The sequence below is a fragment of the Gymnoscopelus braueri genome (genome assembly GCF_963280865.1).
Source record: "Gymnoscopelus braueri genome assembly, chromosome: 20".
Taxonomy (NCBI): domain Eukaryota; kingdom Metazoa; phylum Chordata; class Actinopteri; order Myctophiformes; family Myctophidae; genus Gymnoscopelus; species Gymnoscopelus braueri.
In genome coordinates, this window is record NC_137622.1 from 38,759,027 (window position 1) to 38,779,405 (window position 20,379).

Here is a 20,379-nt window from a genome sequence, read left to right on the forward strand (position 1 = left end):
CAACTGCTGGCTGAGCAGCGCGCCTTCTGAATCTGCACAGCTTCTTCCAGAAGGACACTGTGGTCATTCAGCCTTTGCCTACAACGGAGAGCTGTATATAATTGGTGGCTCCATGTTGGAAGACTCTTACTTGTACTTCCACGATCTGTGGAAATTCACTCAAAAGACCTCCTCCTGGAAGAAGGTTCAGCTGAAGGAGGGAGGGCCGTGTTCAGGGCGGGAAAGGATGGGCTGTTGCTTGTTGGGAGATCTTGTCGTCCTCTTTGGAGGACACCGCACATCCGAAAACCTGGCCCTCTTAGACTTACGTCCTACTTTGAAGACGTTATGTAAGCTAGCAGTTATTCAGTACGTTCTGGAGCAGTCTGAACTCCCACCCAACATCAGGTGGGAACTGGAAGCCATGACAACCAACAGCAACATGACTAACAACATGACTAACCAATTAGAGGAAATTGCGTGCCGGCGCCGCAGCTTGCTAACTAACTCTCTCATGATGCCATTCATTTTATTTTGTATTTATTTTTATTTTTATTTTTAGTTCTATTTTGAAAACCTATATCTGGAGCTTTATGTTTTTAAAACTATGTATGGTGCTTTTATTTGGACAAACTACGTATCCTGATACAGTACAGGTGATGGTATTCCTGCTGGGCATTGCTGCCTGACACACCTCAACCAGTGCCTTTTAAAGCAGGTGTGCTGTGGCGCCTCACTGAACACATCTGTTTGTTTTAGTCTGAAACAGTGTGTTTCTGAACCAATCAGAAGGTCACATACCCTTGGGCTATGGGAAGGCATAAGCCAGAGAAGGCTATGTTTGTAGCCTGTAATGCCCTGCATCTCACACAGACCGAGGGAGAAAGAGAGGGGCAGTGCAAAGCATGTTAATGTTGCTACCTTGCTTATTTCTAACATCCAATGTAGCAATATTAGTATATATATAACATAAATATAGTAGGCTACATATTTCAATGTACTGTTTGAGTTTAAAACGAGTAATGCACCGCCTGGTAGCCATCTTGCGTTGGATAAAGAATGTAGCAGCCCAATTGTGTCTCCGTAATTAAAAGCAGGTGTGAGTGGAGGAACATGAGCTGTATGGGAATCAAACAGGTGAATGAAATCACTGAATCCACCATGAGGTGATTCACATGTCACCATGACAACCATGAGTTGACTCCTATGTCACCATGACAATCATGAGGTGACTCACATCATGTAACTATGGCCTCCCTGCAGCGAGCCCTGCGTCGCCCTCCAAGCTTGACCTTTCGGCGGGTAACAGAGGCCACCTGTGCTGCTATACCTGGCCCAGCACGGCTAGTGACTCGCCAGAGAGCTTGTGCGCGCTTGGATGCCAGGCTATTGGTACCACTGCGGCCAAATGTGTTCATGGCAGACATCAGCATGGAAGGCGCCAGCAGCATGGAACGGTGCCCCACCATCTTGCCTATGGTCTTCATCATGGCTTTGAGTCCTCCTCTGAGTTCTCCTCAGTGGTGGAAAGAGTACTCAAATGTTTTACTTGAGTAAAAGTAAATGTCCGGAATTAAAAATTTACTTGGGTAAAAGTACAAAAGTATTGGCATCAAAATGTACTTAAAGTACCAAAAGTAAAAGTACTAAAATGTTTGAAAATAGCAGATCTACAAGCTCGTAGATCTGCTATATAGGCTGCTGCTGCCTGCTCTGGGCTCCCAGGTCCTAGAGTCCCACCGCTCATATCCCACCAGCTAAACTGACTACCAAGTGCTTATGCCATGTTTATGTCCAAATATGGAGTTCCACCTGACTCCTTATTTGGGAAGACTGGTATTGGCTCCTTTGATTGGCCTATCCAACCTTTGCTGAATGGTAAACATTTGCGTGATGTTTCCAATATAAGCAGTTCCATGTACAGTAAAGCTTCCATTCTTTCACAGAGACATACTAGTGAAGTTCACTTTAATACAGTTAGCTGTTGTGTGTAATGTTTCACTGGACGGCACATCTGAAGAGACCACCACGTACCAGAGATTATGACCCTGCTGTAGCAGTGGGGAGTATGGTGTACTTCTTTGGAAGTACACCTAGTCACAGGACAAAGAACTTTAATCAGATGGCAGTGCACATCTTCAATACAGTCTCTTTGAGATGGACCACGTTGCCCCCAGTGGCAACCGGAAATGGACGACCTCCTGTCGAGGTTCCACCCAACGGCTACGGCCACAAAGCTGTCCTGATAGGTGACATCGTCTACATCTGGGGAGGGATAACCTCGACCCATGAGTACCGCAGTGTGCTTTATGCATTTGACGTGGACACCCACAGATGGTTTAAGCCCAGTACTTCTGGGACCGCTCCGGAAAAGAGGTTATACCACTCAGCCTGTGCGTTGGGGAAGGTCATGTATGTCCATGGAGGATTCAGCCGCAAGCTGCGTGAATACACTAACGACATGTACAAGTTGGACACAACCACAATGGTCTGGACTTTAGTTAACACCAGAGGCACTCCGCCACCTATTTTAAGCCGTCACTCTGCCACCATCATCGGGACAAAGATGTTTGTATTTGGGGGCTTTGGGGTTGAGGGGGTCTGCTACAACAACATCGGAGTGTTTGACACAGAGACCAACTGCTGGCTGAGCAGCGCGCCTTCTGAATCTACACAGCTTCTTCCAGAAAGACGCTATGGTCATTCAGCCTTTGCCTACAACGGAGAGCTGTATATAATTGGTGGCTACACGAGGGTAGACTGTTACTTCTTGTACTTCCACGATCTGTGGAAATTCACTCCAAAGACCTCCTCCTGGAAGAAGGTTCAGCTCAAGGAGAAAGTGCCGTGTTCAGGGCATGATAGGATGGGCTGTTGCTTGTTGGGAGATCTTGTCGTCCTCTTTGGAGGAGACAACACACCCGAAGACCTGGCCCTCTTAGACTTACGTCCTACTTTGAAGACGTTATGTAAGCTAGCAGTTATTCAGTTCGGTCTGGAGCAGTCTGAACTCCCACACAACATCAGGTGGGAACTGGAAGCCATGACAACCAACAGCAACATGACTAACAACATGACTAACCAATTAGAGGAAATTGCATGCCCGCAGCTTGCTAACTAACTCTCTCATGATGTCATTCATTTTATATTTTATTTATTATTTATTTGTATTTATATTTTTAGTTCTATTTTGAAAACCTATATCTGGAGCTTTATGTTTTTAAAACTATGTATGGTGCTTTTATTTGGACAAACTACGTATCCTGATACAGTACAGGTGATGGTATTCCTGCTGGGCATTGCTGCCTGACACACCTCAACCCGTGCCTTTTAAAGCAGGTGTGCTGTGGCACCTCACTGAACACATCTGTTTTTTTTTGTGTGGAAGTTTCAGTCTGAAACGGTGTGTTTCTGAACCAATCAGAAGGTCCCATCCCCTTGGGCTATGGGAAGGCATTAGCCAGAGAAGGCTATGTTTGTAGCCTGCAATGCCCTGCATCTCACACAGACTGAGGGAGAAAGAGAGGGGCAGTGTGAAGCATGTTCATGTTGCTACGTTGCTTGTTTCTAACATCCAGGGCCGGCGCGTCCATACAGGCGACCTAGGCGGCCGCCTAGAGCGGCAGTTTGGAGAGGCGGGGAAAAAAAGACGGGAAAAAATAATAATAATGATAATAAATCGGTAAAATCTGAATTAAATAACATAACCCTAACCTAACCCTAATCCTAACCCTAAAACCGAAATAAAGTAGCCAAAAACGTATCATAATCCGCCCAAAACCCGAAAATGTTTGGGCGGACCCGTATTTGGCCGCACGCGCGCGCACATTGCGCATCAGAGGAATCTCGCCTAGAGCGCTGATCAGCCTAGAACCGGCGCTGCTAACATCCAATGTATCAATATTATTATATATATAATACAAATATTGTAGGCTACACATTTCAATGTACTGTTTGAGTTTAAAACGGCCTCCCTGCAGCGAGGCTTGCGTCGCCCTCCAAGCAGGGGTGGACTGGCCATTTGGCGTACCGGGTAAAAAAAATTTATTTTATTTTATTAATTTTTTTAATCAAATATTTTCGCTCCCATTTTAGGATTATTATGGTCATTTCAGGGTCGCGTGGCCCAATTATTAGTTACATTAATGTTTGGGCTGGGATGCTTTCCAGCAGGGGCCTCAGTGCGGCTGCAGAGTTCATGTGCAGGGCTGGGCTGAAACAGTGAAACGCTCCCAGGCCATACCCCCCGTCCCCCCCCCCCCGTTGACAAAACGGTCCGGGGGGTGGTGGGCCGGTCCGGACCAAAATGCCAGGGCTGAATTTTGGTCCCAGTCCGGCCCTGCCTCCAAGCTTGACCTTTCGGCGGGTAACAGAGGCCACCTGTGCTGCTATACCTGGCCCAGCACGGCTAACTCGCCAGAGAGCTTGTGCTCGCTTGGATGCCAGGCTATTGGTACCGCTGCGGCCAATTGTGTTACTTAAGTCTTAAGTTCAGATTCACTATGGAATGGATTACGCTCATAAACAATGTAAAGAGATAACACTTAATTATGTCATTTGCCGGGGATCGAACCTTCTGATTTGGTGTGATTAGATTCATCTACAAACATAACCATAAAAGTGCAAATTAGAAAGGGCAATTTGAAGATCAATCCGTGTGTGTGTGTGTGTGTGTGTGGCAATACTTTTAAAAGCACTTCTAGAGTGCAGAAATCAACCACCGCCCAGCTCATCAAGTGATCTGATTATCTAATTAATCAGAAGTAGTGGAAAAAGTGCTCACATTTTTTACTTAAGTATTAGTATTAATAGGCAATGTAGATGTACTCAGTTACAAGTAAAAGTCCGGAATAACATTTTCACTTTTGGTATCAAAGTGTACTTAAAGAACCAAAAGAATAAAATACAAGATCACAATGTGTTGCATTACAAGTAATGTGAGCTTGTAGATCGGCTATTTTCACATTATGGTCGAAATCTGCAATATGGCTGAAGTGGTTGTAGTTTTGTGATAATAATCAAATCTACAAAGTAACAAGTAACAAAAGTTTTTCAAATAATTGTAGTGGAGTAAAACGTACAATATGTACCTTTGAAATGTAGTGGAGTAGAAGTATAAAGTATCAAAAATTAAAAGAAAGTAAATATCTCAAAATTGTACTTAAATACAGTTCTTGAGTAAATGTACTTAGTTACTCTCCACCACTCTGGGCTCCCACGTCCTAGAGTCCCACCTCTCACATATATATTATATATATACACACACACGCACGCACGCACGCACGCACGCACACACACACACACACACACACACACACACACACACACACACACACACACACACACACACACACACACACACACACACACACACACGTATCCCACCAGCTAGACTGACTACCAAGTGCTTATGCCATGTTAATGTCCAAATATGGAGTTCCACCTAACTCCTTATTTGGGAAGACTGGCATTGGCTCCTTTGATTGGCCTATCCAACCTTTGCTGAATGGTAAACGTTTGCGTGATGTTTCCAATATAAGCAGTTCCATGTACAGTAAAGCTTCCATTCTTTCACAGAGACATACTAGTGAAGTTCACTTTAATACAATTAGCTGTTGTGTGTAATGTTTCACTGGACGGCACATCTGAAGATACCACCACGTACCACAGATTATGACCCTGCTGTAGCAGTGGGGAGTGTGGTGTACTTCTTTGGAAGTACACACAGGACAAATACATTTTTTCAGATGGCAGTGCACATCTTCAATACAGTCTCTTTGAGATGGACCACGTTGCTCCCAGTGGCAACCGGAAATGGACAACATCCTGTCGAGGTTCCACCCAGCGGCTACACCCACACAGCTGTAGTGTGGTTTATGCATTTGACGTTGACACCCACAGATGGTTTAAGCCCAGTACTTCTGGGACCGTTCCAGAGTCGAAGACCTGGCACTCAGCCTGTGCGTTGGGGAAGGTCATGTATGTCCATGGAGGATACAGCCGCAAGCTGCATGCATCCACTAACGACATGTAGTTGGACACAACCACAATGGTCTGGACTTTAGTTAACACCAGAGGCACTCCGCCACCCAATTTACGCCGTCACTCTGCCACCATCATCGGGACAAAGATGTTTGTATTCGGGGGCCTTGGGGTCGGGGGGGTCTGCTACAACGACATCAGAGTGTTTGACACAGAGACCAACTGCTGGCTGAGCAGCGCGCCTTCTAAATCTGCACAGCTTCTTCCAGAAGGACGCTGTGGTCATTCAGCCTTTCCGCCTACAACGGAGAGCTGTATATAATTGGTGGCTCCATGTTGGAAGACTCTTACTTGTACTTCCACGATCTGTGGAAATTCACTCCAAAGACCTCGTCCTGGAAGAGGGTTCAGCTGAAGGAGGGAGTGCCGTGTTCAGGGCGGGAAAGGATGGGCTGTTGCTTGTTGGGAGATTTTGTCGTCCTCTTTGGAGGACACCGCACATCCGAAAACCTGGCCCTCTTAGACTTACGTCCTACTTTGAAGACGTTATGTAAGCTAGCAGTTATTCAGTTCGGTCTGGAGCAGTCTGAACTCCCACACAACATCAGGTGGGAACTGGAAGCCATGACAACCAACAGCAACATGACTAACAACATGACTAACCAATTAGAGGAAATTGTGTGCCGCAGCTTGCTAACTAACTCTCTCATGATGTCATTCATTTTATTTATTTTTTATTTTATTTTTTATTTTTAGTTCTATTTTGAAAACCTATATCTGGAGCTTTATGTTTTTAAAACTATGTATGGTGCTTTTATTTGGACAAACTACGTATCCTGATACAGTACAGGTGATGGTATTCCTGCTAGGCATTGCTGCCTGACCAGCCTGATCTCCAGAGATTACCGTAACATTGCACGGAACGAGTGCACTTCATTCCGTGGATAGCCGCCTCGGAACTCCCGAATTGCGTGCATATGTACGGCGAGTCCCACGGTGGGCGTAACCAGTCGCAACCCGGAAAAACCCGGAAGCAGAGCAGTCCCCACAAAAAAAATTACGATTCTGTGCCTATCGGTACATAACTCAAACGGCGCTGAGTAGGCACAGGCGAACGTCCCACCGTTCAGGACGGCAACTCGGTCGCCTTAGCTCCCTCGGTGGTCCTTCACGGGGTGACAGTTCGCCTGTGACTGCGCGCCTCCGAAATGGTTTTGTCACAAAGGGAGCGCCGTACCATATGCACGCAATTCGGGAGTTCCGAGGCGGCTATCCACGGAATGAAGTGCACTCGTTCCGTACAATGTTACGGTAATCTCTGGAGATCGGGTTGGCCTGACACACCTCAACCAGTGCCTTTTAAAGCAGGTGTGCTGTGGCACCTCACTGAACACATCTGTTTGTTTGTTTTTAAGTTTCAGTCTGAAACGGTGTGTTTCTGAACCAATCAGAAGGTCCCATCCCCTTGGGCTATGGGAAGGCATAAGCCAGAGAAGGCTATGTTTGTAGCCTGCAATGCCCTGCATCTCACACAGACCGAGGGAGAAAGAGAGGGGCAGTGCTAAGCATGTTCATGTTGCTACGTTGCTTATTTCTAACATCCAATGTAGCAATATTAGTATATATATAACATAAATATAGTAGGCTACATATTTCAATGTACTGTTTGAGTTTAAAACGAGTAATGCACCGCCTGGTAGCCATCTTGCGTTGGATAAAGAATGTAGCAGCCCAATTGTGTCTCCGTAATTAAAATCAGGTGTGAGTGGAGGAACATGAGCTGTATGGGAATCAAACAGGTGAATGAAATCACTGAATCCACCATGAGGTGATTCACATGTCACCATGACAACCATGAGTTGACTCCTATGTCACCATGACAATCATGAGGTGACTCACATCATGTAACTATGGCCTCCCTGCAGCGAGCCCTGCGTCGCCCTCCAAGCTTGACCTTTCGGCGGGTAACAGAGGCCACCTGTGCTGCTATACCTGGCCCAGCACGGCTAGTGACTCGCCAGAGAGCTTGTGCGCGCTTGGATGCCAGGCTATTGGTACCACTGCGGCCAAATGTGTTCATGGCAGACATCAGCATGGAAGGCGCCAGCAGCATGGAACGGTGCCCCACCATCTTGCCTATGGTCTTCATCGTGGCTTTGAGTCCTCCTCTGAGTTCTCCTCAGTGGTGGAAAGAGTACTCAAATGTTTTACTTGAGTAAAAGTAAATGTCCGGAATTAAAAATTTACTTGGGTAAAAGTACAAAAGTATTGGCATCAAAATGTACTTAAAGTACCAAAAGTAAAAGTACTAAAATGTTTGAAAATAGCAGATCTACAAGCTCGTAGATCTGCTATATAGGCTGCTGCTGCCTGCTCTGGGCTCCCAGGTCCTAGAGTCCCACCGCTCATATCCCACCAGCTAAACTGACTACCAAGTGCTTATGCCATGTTTATGTCCAAATATGGAGTTCCACCTGACTCCTTATTTGGGAAGACTGGTATTGGCTCCTTTGATTGGCCTATCCAACCTTTGCTGAATGGTAAACGTTTGCGTGATGTTTCCAATATAAGCAGTTCCATGTACAGTAAAGCTTCCATTCTTTCACAGAGACATACCAGTGAAGTTCACTTTAATACAATTAGCTGTTGTGTGTAATGTTTCACTGGACGGCACATCTGAAGAGACCACCACGTACCAGAGATTATGACCCTGCTGTAGCAGTGGGGAGTATGGTGTACTTCTTTGGAAGTACACCTAGTGACAGGACAAAGAACTTTAATCAGATGGCAGTGCACATCTTCAATACAGTCTCTTTGAGATGGACCACGTTGCCCCCAGTGGCAACCGGAAATGGACAACCTCCTGTCGAGGTTCCACCCAACGGCTACGGCCACAAAGCTGTCCTGATAGGTGACATCGTCTACATCTGGGGAGGGATAACCTCGACCCATGAGTACCGCAGTGTGCTTTATGCATTTGACGTGGACACCCACAGATGGTTTAAGCCCAGTACTTCTGGGACCGCTCCGGAAAAGAGGTTATACCACTCAGCCTGTGCGTTGGGGAAGGTCATGTATGTCCATGGAGGATTCAGCCGCAAGCTGAGTGCATACACTAACGACATGTACAAGTTGGACACAACTACAATGGTCTGGACTTTAGTTAACACCAGAGGCACTCCGCCACCTATTTTAAGCCGTCACTCTGCCACCATCATCGGGACAAAGATGTTTGTATTTGGGGGCTTTGGGGTTGAGGGGGTCTGCTACAACAACATCGGAGTGTTTGACACAGAGACCAACTGCTGGCTGAGCAGCGCGCCTTCTGAATCTACACAGCTTCTTCCAGAAAGACGCTATGGTCATTCAGCCTTTGCCTACAACGGAGAGCTGTATATAATTGGTGGCTACACGAGGGTAGACTGTTACTTCTTGTACTTCCACGATCTGTGGAAATTCACTCCAAAGACCTCCTCCTGGAAGAAGGTTCAGCTCAAGGAGAAAGTGCCGTGTTCAGGGCATGATAGGATGGGCTGTTGCTTGTTGGGAGATCTTGTCGTCCTCTTTGGAGGAGACAACACACCCGAAGACCTGGCCCTCTTAGACTTACGTCCTACTTTGAAGACGTTATGTAAGCTAGCAGTTATTCAGTTCGGTCTGGAGCAGTCTGAACTCCCACACAACATCAGGTGGGAACTGGAAGCCATGACAACCAACAGCAACATGACTAACAACATGACTAACCAATTAGAGGAAATTGCATGCCCGCAGCTTGCTAACTAACTCTCTCATGATGTCATTCATTTTATATTTTATTTATTATTTATTTGTATTTATATTTTTAGTTCTATTTTGAAAACCTATATCTGGAGCTTTATGTTTTTAAAACTATGTATGGTGCTTTTATTTGGACAAACTACGTATCCTGATACAGTACAGGTGATGGTATTCCTGCTGGGCATTGCTGCCTGACACACCTCAACCCGTGCCTTTTAAAGCAGGTGTGCTGTGGCACCTCACTGAACACATCTGTTTTTTTTTGTGTGGAAGTTTCAGTCTGAAACGGTGTGTTTCTGAACCAATCAGAAGGTCCCATCCCCTTGGGCTATGGGAAGGCATTAGCCAGAGAAGGCTATGTTTGTAGCCTGCAATGCCCTGCATCTCACACAGACTGAGGGAGAAAGAGAGGGGCAGTGTGAAGCATGTTCATGTTGCTACGTTGCTTGTTTCTAACATCCAGGGCCGGTGCGTCCATACAGGCGACCTAGGCGGCCGCCTAGAGCGGCAGTTTGGAGAGGCGGGAAAAAAAAGACGGGAAAAAATAATAATAATGATAATAAATCGGTAAAATCTGAATTAAATAACATAACCCTAACCTAACCCTAATCCTAACCCTAAAACCGAAATAAAGTAGCCAAAAACGTATCATAATCCGCCCAAAACCCGATTTTTTTTGGGCGGACCCGTATTTGGCCGCACGCGCACACACGGGGCGCATCAGAGGAATCTCGCCTAGAGCGCTGATCAGCCTAGAACCGGCGCTGCTAACATCCAATGTATCAATATTATTATATATATAATAAAAATATTGTAGGCTACACATTTCAATGTACTGTTTGAGTTTAAAACGGCCTCCCTGCAGCGAGGCTTGCGTCGCCCTCCAAGCTTGACCTTTCGGCGGGTAACAGAGGCCACCTGTGCTGCTATACCTGGCCCAGCACGGCTAGTGACTCGCCAGAGAGCTTGTGCGCGCTTGGATGCCAGGCTATTGGTACCACTGCGGCCAAATGTGTTCATGGCAGACATCAGCATGGAAGGCGCCAGCAGCATGGAACGGTGCCCCACCATCTTGCCTATGGTCTTCATCATGGCTTTGAGTCCTCCTCTGAGTTCTCCTCAGTGGTGGAAAGAGTACTCAAATGTTTTACTTGAGTAAAAGTAAATGTCCGGAATTAAAAATTTACTTGGGTAAAAGTACAAAAGTATTGGCATCAAAATGTACTTAAAGTACCAAAAGTAAAAGTACTAAAATGTTTGAAAATAGCAGATCTACAAGCTCGTAGATCTGCTATATAGGCTGCTGCTGCCTGCTCTGGGCTCCCAGGTCCTAGAGTCCCACCGCTCATATCCCACCAGCTAAACTGACTACCAAGTGCTTATGCCATGTTTATGTCCAAATATGGAGTTCCACCTGACTCCTTATTTGGGAAGACTGGTATTGGCTCCTTTGTTTGGCCTATCCAACCTTTGCTGAATGGTAAACGTTTGCGTGATGTTTCCAATATAAGCAGTTCCATGTACAGTAAAGCTTCCATTCTTTCACAGAGACATACTAGTGAAGTTCACTTTAATACAATTAGCTGTTGTGTGTAATGTTTCACTGGACGGCACATCTGAAGAGACCACCACGTACCAGAGATTATGACCCTGCTGTAGCAGTGGGGAGTATGGTGTACTTCTTTGGAAGTACACCTAGTGACAGGACAAAGAACTTTAATCAGATGGCAGTGCACATCTTCAATACAGTCTCTTTGAGATGGACCACGTTGCCCCCAGTGGCAACTGGAAATGGACGACCTCCTGTCGAGGTTCCACCCAGCGGCTACGGCCACAAAGCTGTCCTGATAGGAGACTTCGTCTACATCTGGGGAGGGATAACCTCGACCCATGAGTACTGCAGTGTGCTTTATGCATTTGACGTGGACACCCACAGATGGTTTAAGCCCAGTACTTCTGGGACCGTTCCAGAAGCGAGGTTATACCACTCAGCCTGTGCGTCGGTGAAGGTCATGTATGTCCATGGAGGATTCAGCCGCAAGCTGCGTGAATACACTAACGACATGTACAAGTTGGACACAACCACAATGGTCTGGACTTTAGTTAACACCAGAGGCACTCCGCCACCTATTTTAAGCCGTCACTCTGCCACCATCATCGGGACAAAGATGTTTGTATTTGGGGGCTTTGGGGTTGAGGGGGTCTGCTACAACAACATCGGAGTGTTTGACACAGAGACCAACTGCTGGCTGAGCAGCGCGCCTTCTGAATCTACACAGCTTCTTCCAGAAAGACGCTATGGTCATTCAGCCTTTGCCTACAACGGAGAGCTGTATATAATTGGTGGCTACACGAGGGTAGACTGTTACTTCTTGTACTTCCACGATCTGTGGAAATTCACTCCAAAGACCTCCTCCTGGAAGAAGGTTCAGCTCAAGGAGAAAGTGCCGTGTTCAGGGCGGGATAGGATGGGCTGTTGCTTGTTGGGAGATCTTGTCGTCCTCTTTGGAGGAGACAACACACCCGAAGACCTGGCCCTCTTAGACTTACGTCCTACTTTGAAGACGTTATGTAAGCTAGCAGTTATTCAGTTCGGTCTGGAGCAGTCTGAACTCCCACACAACATCAGGTGGGAACTGGAAGCCATGACAACCAACAGCAACATGACTAACAACATGACTAACCAATTAGAGGAAATTGCATGCCCGCAGCTTGCTAACTAACTCTCTCATGATGTCATTTATTTATTTATTTTTATTTTGAGTTCTATTTTGAAAACCTATATACGGAGCTTTATTTTTGAAAACTATGTATGGTGCTTTTATTTGGAGACCAGAGCTCTGAGGGAGGAGTTCAGCACCAAGGCCAGGCCCTGCCCCTGGGCCAGCTCATTGAGGGGAGGTATGTACCTAGGTCTGTTCTTAATCAGTTTGATGTGATGACACCTGCCCTCCAACTAACAGGCTGGAGACAGCTGCACTGAGTCGGGTCTGATCAAGCTCTGGCTATAAAGGTGCTCACTCTCCCTCAGTTCTGGCTGGCTCTCCATGGTGGAGGGACTCTGCTGGGGCGGTAAGCGACACACTCCACTTCCTCAATATTAGTCATGTAGTTCAGACATTAAACTAATCTGATGTTTTCTATTCTGTTTGTAGGCAACATAGGACGTGCATACGTAATTGGAACGATACCCCGATCCGGGAAGAACTTTAGTTGGAATTGTTTGATTAACCCCCCCCCCCTGCTGTTGTTGTAAGGAATCCCCCCAATAAACATATTATTTTGTGCACAAACCCTTGTCTCTGTCTTGGTTCGATCAGTCTTTACAAGTTCTAGAAAAAATAATTCTCCATCAACCAGTCACATTTTTTGAATGTTTTTTTTTGGCCAACCCCAGTCATGGGCATCAATGCCAAATTCACATTCATGGACCAACTGCAAAGGCAGCCTGCTCATTTTGTGTGGCTGAATAGCCATGTCACCACGGCAATATGGGATTCAACACGTTCGTTGCTGTCAAGAAGAAAACTTGTATCTCCATATTTCAAACATAATTTATTTGAATGTTTTTTTTTGTAAAGGAATGCCCTACTTCATAATTATGTCAGTATGAACAGTGTCACACAAAAGTAGCCGACATTGCAGAAAACAAAATTAAGTGCAAGTGGTTGAAGTGTGTCTGTGGGTTTTATAAATATTTAACAAGTGAAAAGTATTAAGAGCTTGTGACTAAATGATAACTATGCTGGAGCCACAGGAACAGTTTTTCATTTCCTGAGAGGTAACAGTTTTGGACATACAAGATTTCCACCTGACGGTGACGTCATGCTTGTGTGATTAAAGGGTAAGACCACTTTGGTAGAGGTTTGGGTTGTGTAGTTACCTTGCCATGATGTAACTCCAAAGGTGGGCAAGAAATCAAAAATAATTGCTCCATTGATTAGAAATTGATAATTCAAAAATATGTTCCTCATTGACTTACATTGTATGGTAAAACAGCTCTCAAAGTCACTCTTTTAGCACATAAATGAACACAAACAAAGCTGATTCAGACAATATAGAGCATCACCAAACCCAGTACTGTTTGTTTTTTTAATAAAAATGTCAAATTCCTGTTGATTTTACTATTTGAAGATCTGGATCCGGATCCGCGGATCCAGTCCAGGTTTTCTACTTATTAAAAATCCAAGCTTGACCTTTCGGCGGGTAACAGAGGCCACCTGTGCTGCTATACCTGGCCCAGCACGGCTAGTGACTCGCCAGAGAGCTTGTGCGCGCTTGGATGCCAGGCTATTGGTACCACTGCGGCCAAATGTGTTCATGGCAGACATCAGCATGGAAGGCGCCAGCAGCATGGAACGGTGCCCCACCATCTTGCCTATGGTCTTCATCATGGCTTTGAGTCCTCCTCTGAGTTCTCCTCAGTGGTGGAAAGAGTACTCAAATGTTTTACTTGAGTAAAAGTAAATGTCCGGAATTAAAAATTTACTTGGGTAAAAGTACAAAAGTATTGGCATCAAAATGTACTTAAAGTACCAAAAGTAAAAGTACTAAAATGTTTGAAAATAGCAGATCTACAAGCTCGTAGATCTGCTATATAGGCTGCTGCTGCCTGCTCTGGGCTCCCAGGTCCTAGAGTCCCACCGCTCATATCCCACCAGCTAAACTGACTACCAAGTGCTTATGCCATGTTTATGTCCAAATATGGAGTTCCACCTGACTCCTTATTTGGGAAGACTGGTATTGGCTCCTTTGATTGGCCTATCCAACCTTTGCTGAATGGTAAACGTTTGCGTGATGTTTCCAATATAAGCAGTTCCATGTACAGTAAAGCTTCCATTCTTTCACAGAGACATACCAGTGAAGTTCACTTTAATACAATTAGCTGTTGTGTGTAATGTTTCACTGGACGGCACATCTGAAGAGACCACCACGTACCAGAGATTATGACCCTGCTGTAGCAGTGGGGAGTATGGTGTACTTCTTTGGAAGTACACCTAGTGACAGGACAAAGAACTTTAATCAGATGGCAGTGCACATCTTCAATACAGTCTCTTTGAGATGGACCACGTTGCCCCCAGTGGCAACCGGAAATGGACAACCTCCTGTCGAGGTTCCACCCAACGGCTACGGCCACAAAGCTGTCCTGATAGGTGACATCGTCTACATCTGGGGAGGGATAACCTCGACCCATGAGTACCGCAGTGTGCTTTATGCATTTGACGTGGACACCCACAGATGGTTTAAGCCCAGTACTTCTGGGACCGCTCCGGAAAAGAGGTTATACCACTCAGCCTGTGCGTTGGGGAAGGTCATGTATGTCCATGGAGGATTCAGCCGCAAGCTGAGTGCATACACTAACGACATGTACAAGTTGGACACAACTACAATGGTCTGGACTTTAGTTAACACCAGAGGCACTCCGCCACCTATTTTAAGCCGTCACTCTGCCACCATCATCGGGACAAAGATGTTTGTATTTGGGGGCTTTGGGGTTGAGGGGGTCTGCTACAACAACATCGGAGTGTTTGACACAGAGACCAACTGCTGGCTGAGCAGCGCGCCTTTTGAATCTACACAGCTTCTTCCAGAAAGACGCTATGGTCATTCAGCCTTTGCCTACAACGGAGAGCTGTATATAATTGGTGGCTACACGAGGGTAGACTGTTACTTCTTGTACTTCCACGATCTGTGGAAATTCACTCCAAAGACCTCCTCCTGGAAGAAGGTTCAGCTCAAGGAGAAAGTGCCGTGTTCAGGGCGGGATAGGATGGGCTGTTGCTTGTTGGGAGATCTTGTCGTCCTCTTTGGAGGAGACAACACACCCGAAGACCTGGCCCTCTTAGACTTACGTCCTACTTTGAAGACGTTATGTAAGCTAGCAGTTATTCAGTTCGGTCTGGAGCAGTCTGAACTCCCACACAACATCAGGTGGGAACTGGAAGCCATGACAACCAACAGCAACATGACTAACAACATGACTAACCAATTAGAGGAAATTGCATGCCCGCAGCTTGCTAACTAACTCTCTCATGATGTCATTTATTTATTTATTTTTATTTTGAGTTCTATTTTGAAAACCTATATACGGAGCTTTATTTTTGAAAACTATGTATGGTGCTTTTATTTGGAGACCAGAGCTCTGAGGGAGGAGTTCAGCACCAAGGCCAGGCCCTGCCCCTGGGCCAGCTCATAGAGCATCGCAGTTCCCGCCCACTTCCTGTTTTTTTCGGTGCCGGAAGAAAAAACTCAATGCATTTTTCCATTGACATTTCCAAAAATATTTATATCTATGAATTTAAGCCTCGAATCAAGCCATCATGACATGACATGAATCATGACCATAAAACGTTTGATTCTGTGATTATTTTTTTTTTGAAAACGGCAAAACAAAGGGTATTTATTAAATATAGTATATCATATAATTAAATATAAAAAAAATCACAGAAAAAAACGTTTTATGGTCATGATTCATGTCATGTCATGATGGCTTGATTCGAGGCTTAAGTTAATAGATATAAATATTTTTGGAAATGTCAATGGAAAAATGCATTGAGTTTTTTCTTCCGGCACCGAAAAAAACAGAAGTGGGCGGGAACTGCGATGCTCTATTGAGGGGAGGTATGTACCTAGGTCTGTTCTTAATCAGTTTGATGTGATGACACCTGCCCTCCAACTAACAGGCTGGAGACAGCTGCACTGAGTCGGGTCTGATCAAGCTCTGGCTATAAAGGTGCTCACTCTCCCTCAGTTCTGGTTGGCTCTCCATGGTGGAGGGACTCTGCTGGGGCGGTAAGCGACACACTCCACTTCCTCAATATTAGTCATGTAGTTCAGACATTAAACTAATCTGATGTTTTCTATTCTGTTTGTAGGCAACATAGGACGTGCATACGTAATTGGAACAATACCCCGATCCGGGAAGAACTTTAGTTGGAATTGTTTGATTAACCCCCCCCCCCCCCTGCTGTTGTTGTAAGGAATCCCCCCAATAAACATATTATTTTGTGCACAAACCCTTGTCTCTGTCTTGGTTCGATCAGTCTTTACAAGTTCTAGAAAAAATAATTCTCCATCAACCAGTCACATTATTTGAATGTTTTTTTTTGGCCAACCCCAGTCATGGGCATCAATGCCAAATTCACATTCATGGACCAACTGCAAAGGCAGCCTGCTCATTTTGTGTGGCTGAATAGCCATGTCACCACGGAAATATGGGATTCAACACGTTCGTTGCTGTCAAGAAGAAAACTTGTGTATCCATATTTCAAACATAATTTATTTGAATGTTTTTTTTTGTAAAGGAATGCCCTACTTCATAATTATGTCAGTATGAACAGTGTCACACAAAAGTAGCCGACATTGCAGAAAACAAAATTAAGTGCAAGTGGTTGAAGTGTGTCTGTGGGTTTTATAAATATTTAACAAGTGAAAAGTATTAAGAGCTTGTGACTAAATGATAACTATGCTGGAGCCACAGGAACATTTTTTCATTTCCTGAGAGGTAACAGTTTTGGACATACAAGATTTCCACCTGACGGTGACGTCATGCTTGTGTGATTAACCCAGAACTAAATGAAGCTGTTATTAGTTGCGTCATCACATCAGAATCATAGAGAGATGAAATGCATCTTTTCTGGGATATACTGTATCGTCTGTCGGGTGGAAACCTCATTATGTCCAAAAAACTGTTCAGGATTCAAATTCAAAAGTAGCAGATCTACAAGCATGATGTGCTTTTGTGTGAGACGCTGTAGAATGATCAAGTAGGCCGTTCATTTACGAAAAAAACTAAAAGTTGACGATAGGAGGTTTCTGCCCGACAACAGCGATATGATGCAAATCATGTTGGATTAATCAGACTGGTACCATGGTTTCAAAATGTTGTCATCATGTCAAGAACTTCCCCTGATTTATGTATGAAATAGAGTTAAAACAGCATAGAATGTACCATTCAGTCTTGTTGTTAAATACTAATCATAATAGTGGTGAATGACTGACACATCACTGGTTTCTCTGTACATGCTACAACAGTGGGCTGAGAGAACACACACACACACACACACACACACACACACACACACACACACACACACACACACACACACACACACACACACTTTTTGACTTAGGCAACAAAAAAAAACTAATTCTGCCTTTATTTATATCTTCCTAACTCTACTCCCCTAACACTGCTGATTCATCCTGCCTTATTGCCTAACGAATAGCAGAAAAATAGACAATGTACAACTACTACTTGTATATTGGCAATTTTTGCTATTTTTAAACCTTTTTGAATTGTTTATTGTTAAACAAAAATCCATGTTGAATGTTTTGGAAAATGTTTTGACAATATAATGACGACTGATGATTTTGTGCAACCATGTTTAAAATGTGGGATCTCCTCCAAACAGGCACAGCCTGACATGTTCTAGTCTTGAAGCGCTGTAGCGTCTCCCTGTGGAGAAACCAACACAATTTAGGGGGTGCAACAGTTCATTGTACTTGATGGTTGTTTTAGGTGGTGTAAAATAACTAAGTATACGTACTTAAGTACAATTTTGAAGTATTTTTTACTTTACTGGAGTATTTACAATTTGCTGTACTTTTGCTTCTACTCCACTACATCTCAGAGGCAAATATTATAATTTTGCCCCACTTCAATTTTTTTAAAACATTAGTAACTAGTTACTTTGTAGATTTGTATTATTATTACAAAAGATATATTACCCACTTCAGTCCTATATACATTTCGGCCATTTGAAAATATCAGATCTACCAGCTCAATGGGTCGCATTGTGAGCTTGTAGATCTGTTATTTTCAAAAGATTTTTATACATTTGAAAACTTGTGAAATGAGACATTCTGCATAAGGAGTACTTTCTACTTGGGTACTTTACGTACATTTTGATACCAATACTTTGGTACTTTTACTCAAGTAAATTCTGAATTTCTGCACTTTTACTTGTAACAGTATTTCTACATCGCAGAGTAGGCCTATTGATACTTTTACTTAAGTAAAACATTAGGGTACTTTTTCCACCACTGGTTGTTTTTGATCATCTCATGACTGATCACCTCAGTTGCCTGACTTGATCATCTGGGTAGATCAAAAAGAAAAAGGTGCATCATGGCTGCAGACCCCTCTTCATCTTCCAGGCTATCTTTACCGGCCTATAGACTGAAGTTTATATGCTAATGCTTCTGAGATGATCATGGCAGGCTGTTTGAATCACTTTGAAAGAGAGGGAAGGGGGTCGTTAAACTAGTTTGTAAAAAGTGTGTGTGTGTGTGTGTGTGTGTGTGTGTGTGTGTGTGTGTGTGTGTGTGTGTGTGTGTGTGTCGGGGGGTGGGGGGCTCTGCCGTTTGAAAAGGTATTTATAAATTATCTGTGATTACAGACTGAATGTAGATGAGGAACAAAACAGTGGACAGACACGACAGAGACGTTTTGGAAATGTTAATTCGTTTACATTTTTTGTATTTCATTTTGACTTATGCTTTCAGTTGTAAAGGCTTTAGTGGTTTTAGTTTTGTAGGATAGTTTGAATGTTAGTTTCTTCTTGTATGGGGTATTTGTCAGGGGCCATGGTTCAACATGTCAGAGAAAGTATTGTCATATTTGTATTAAACAAATGGTTGAAACTTTTTCTTTCTTTCTAGATATTGACAAAGACTAAAAGCAAGGACATGTTCTCTGTCGTTTCTGTAGTGTTAGTTAGCTTTGTAAATAGCCCTACACGAAACAGTTTCAGTTTAGTTAGTTATTTTCTTTTTTATAAATTGATTGGTTGGATTGATTGATTGATTGATTGATTGATTGATTGATTGACAATTTTATTAGGCAAAAGAATGTAAAACAACACAGTTACATTTATAATGCTTTAGTCTAAAAGGTCCGGCCAAAAAAGTCCTTGCGGGCTTGTTTCCGTTGGGGTCCTTGAATTAATTTCATAGACATATATAGTAGCAACCAAACAGTTCAAAAATCAACATAAGAATACAGAGGAAAAAATATATACCACTATGTACAAAAAAGGCATGAGAAAATAAAAAATAAAGCCTCCTTTTTATTTTTTTACTTCAATTAACTGTATTTTCCCCCTTTATATTCTTAGTGTTAGTTAACTAGGCTTAGTTAGTAAGTAGTTAGTTACTGTTAGTAGTAGTTTTAGTTAACTAGGCTTAGTTGTAGGCTATAATAATGTTGCAGAATATCCCTGTGATCTGAAGTCTGACTGAACCATCAGTGTTGCCAGATTTTGAGAGAGAAACAAGCAACCAGGTCTAAGAAAACAAGCCCAAAAGAAGCGACTATGCTACATGAGCCCTCTGAACCTATTTGAAAACAGCAGATCTACAAGCTCACAACGCGAGCAGATCTACAAGCTCACAACGCGTCGAGCTTGCTATTTTAAAAAAGAATCTAGAAGAAAAATGTGGAATATATTTGTAACATTTTAACAACACAGATATTTTATGGGGGTCCCATAAAATATTTTCAGATGGGGGTCTGCAGACAAATACCGTTACATATTAATTTGGGGGTTCTTTAGCCCTACTAACACTCTGGACCAGGGCCGTTCCCTTGAAAATGTTTGAGAACCAATAGTTTAAACAACATTAGGAAACCAGGCTTGT

At 43.9% G+C, this 20,379-nt stretch overlaps 1 protein-coding gene across 1 annotated transcript in view; it reads left to right on the plus strand.

The window, feature by feature from the left end:
* atoh8 (atonal bHLH transcription factor 8) overlaps positions 1–20,379 on the plus strand; it is a 151,306-nt gene that overhangs the window by 38,213 nt on the left and 92,714 nt on the right. The gene's annotated exons all lie outside the window — the stretch shown is intronic.